This window comes from Octopus bimaculoides, chromosome 5 (genome assembly GCF_001194135.2).
Source record: "Octopus bimaculoides isolate UCB-OBI-ISO-001 chromosome 5, ASM119413v2, whole genome shotgun sequence".
Taxonomy (NCBI): Eukaryota; Metazoa; Mollusca; class Cephalopoda; order Octopoda; family Octopodidae; genus Octopus; species Octopus bimaculoides.
Genome location: NC_068985.1, coordinates 26,214,262 through 26,217,272, shown reverse-complemented (window position 1 = coordinate 26,217,272; position 3,011 = coordinate 26,214,262). Strand labels below are relative to the sequence as shown.

At 37.3% G+C, this 3,011-nt stretch overlaps 1 protein-coding gene across 2 annotated transcripts in view; it reads right to left on the bottom strand.

The window, feature by feature from the left end:
- The window catches only part of LOC106870167 (PGAP2-interacting protein), a 45,095-nt gene that overhangs the window by 33,699 nt on the left and 8,385 nt on the right, over positions 1 to 3,011 (bottom strand). The window lies entirely within an intron of this gene.

The window sequence follows — 3,011 nt, the reverse complement described above, 5'->3', positions numbered from 1 at the left end:
CAGCCCATGTTTCACTGCCATGTAGCATGGTTGTTCGTACGCATGCAAATGATGAACAGAACTAACTTCTTACAATAATTGTTTAGTTCTATCAGAAAGGCAAGACCAGATAAAATTGATTAAATGTCTGTTTTCTATGTAGGCATGGGTTGGACAGGTTGACAATATCTGACAAGTCAGAGGACCATGGTGTATTCCAATGTCTGCTTTGGCATGGTTTTTTACAGCTGGATGTCCTTCCTAACACCAGCTACCTTTAAAGAGTGTAAGGGGTACTTTCTCATGGCACCAGCACTAATGAAGTCACCTTGCAACTTGCAAAACTAAGGACCTAAAGGGATCCTCTATAACCGAAGAATAGTTGAGACAGGATGTGAAGATTCTAAATGAAGTGATGCAGGAGGGTACCGTATAAAGAGAGGAACAGATTGATAGTTGCTAAAGAGTGATATTGGGGAGAGTAATAAAGTATACACTACTGGAAGAGGGAGCATGGAAAAGACAAGGGACAAGGAAGGGATTAGTGGGAAAGAGAAGGACAGCATGCTATGGGTGATGAGGTGAGTTGTTTCGAGGATGCTACATGGTAGTAAGACCCAGGTTCTGAATGCAGAAGATTTGCAAAGACTAGAATGAAATGTAGCAAGCATGCTCCATGGGATGTGTAATATCTGTGTGCATGAATGATGCAACACAAATAACATGAGAGAGAAGCTGTATATAAGAGGAATTGGATGTAGTCTACAAGAGAGAAGACTGTGGTGGTATGGATATGCAATGCATAAGAATGACAACAGCTGCATGAAAATGCAGTAAATGCTCAAAATGGATGGTAACTTCAGAATAGGGGAAAATAAATATTACCTCCCGGTATTAATACTGACTCTGTCACTTATATATATTTTTTAACAAGCTCACTGACTAATCACAACACTAGTGCATTCTGGCACTGTTTTCCTATATATCACTAGCAGAGAGATGAGTAGCTGCTATCTCTAGCAGTTGGGTATCCATCATTGATGAGACCAAAAAAGGTCGAAATCATGTGTTCTGGTGGTCTCAGTACTAGAGATGGCAGGTATTTATCTCCCCACTAGCAATATAAGCAAGAGAGCATTTTGCACCAAAAGCCAATATTAGAGTTTCTCTTATGGTATCTAACACAGTATATGTGTGTGTGTGTGTGTGTGTGTGCGCATGTGCTATTGTAAACACCTTCAGCATGTATAAAATGAAATGAAAGGCCTATTGAAAATATCATCAGATAAATAAAACTGCCTAATTTTCCATGCGGGTATGAAAAAAATTTTCTTCATGGTTGATATACACCTATATATTTTTCCAGTGTAAAGGGTACAGCTAGGAATACAGTAGAGAGCACCAAACCAAGTTTTAACATCTCGTTATATCCATGGTTCTTATCAATTATTTTCTGTTCATAATGCCAATGGATACAAATCCATGAAGCCTGTTCTCTCAATTCATATTAGTATTTTTACCACTTGAGTAATTTTCCTACCAAATTATCTTAATTAACAATCACTTTCATAATTTATCTTTAAAAATATCATTTCCACTTCAACTCTTCAATTCCCATAATTCTTTTGTTTCTTAAACAAACATGTTAGTCACATATCCAACCAGTATCTCCTATCTTTTACCTGTTTCGGTCATTTGACTACAGTACACAGTAAAAGCACACAGTACACTATGTAAAGTGATTGGCATTAGGAAGAACATCCAGCTCTTGTCAAACAGTCCAACTCATGCCAGCATGGAAAATGAATGTTAAATGATGATGATGATGACGGTATATATATATATATATATATATACACACAACAGGCTTCTTTCAATTTCCATCTACCAAATCCACTCACAAGGCTTTGGTCAGCCTGAACATAGACACAAAGGCACACGTAGATATATACATATACAGTGGGCTTCTTTCAGTTTCCATTTACTAAATCTACTCATAAGGCTTTGGTCAATCTGAAGCTATTGTAGAAGACACTTGCCCAAGGTGCCATCCAGTAGGACTGAACCCAGAACCATGTGGTTTAGAAGCAAGCTTCTTACCACACAGCCATGCCTGTGCTAGTATATTTATATTTTTTCTGTCTCTCATATTGAACCAATGACTTTCTCCTCTGAAATGCATACAATAAAATGTTGTTTAATTAAACCTTGGGAGAGGCATTATGCCGGTAATAAACACACGCACTGGTTCAGTCCTTTATTAATTTATATAGTTTTTTGTTAAATTATTTCATTGCACTCTTGCAATCTCTTCAGTAACTTGTCTCTCCACTTCCATTTATTTTGAATATGTATGTATATATATATATAATTTAACAAAAAACTATATAAATTAATAAAGGACTGAACCAGTGCATGTGTTTATTACCGGCATAATGCCTCTCCCAAGGTTTAATTGTATTTCTTTCAACACACATATCCACATCAAGAATTTTGCACACGAAATACACATACGAAAAATGTTGTTTAGTTTTATTTTTTAATTTCTTACCAATGGAAATAAAGCCAGTTTCTAACCTAAATCCAAGGCTCCTTCATTGGAATTTCAACATCAACACGGTTAGTTGTGCACATATATATGTATATGTACAAGTAATTGGAATCAATGCATGTACAGATCTGCATGTTTTAAATTTTTTTAATATTTTACATGCAAGTTAGTTTTTGTTTGTGGCAGATGTTCAGGTGCAATAAAGACTGCAAACAAACAGGAAACAACTTCTATCTCATTCCAGGGTGAAAAACTAGAGGTAGTCGATAGCTTCCGCTATCTGGGCGACCAAGTTAGTAGTGGGGGTGGGTGCGCTGAAAGTGTAGCTGCTAGAATAAGAATAGCCTGGGCAAAGTTTAGAGAGCTCTTACCCCTGCTGGCGACAAAGGGACTCTCACTCAGAGTAAAAGGCAGACTGTATGACGCATGCGTACGAACAACCATGCTACATGGCAGTGAAACATGGGCTGTAACTGCTGAG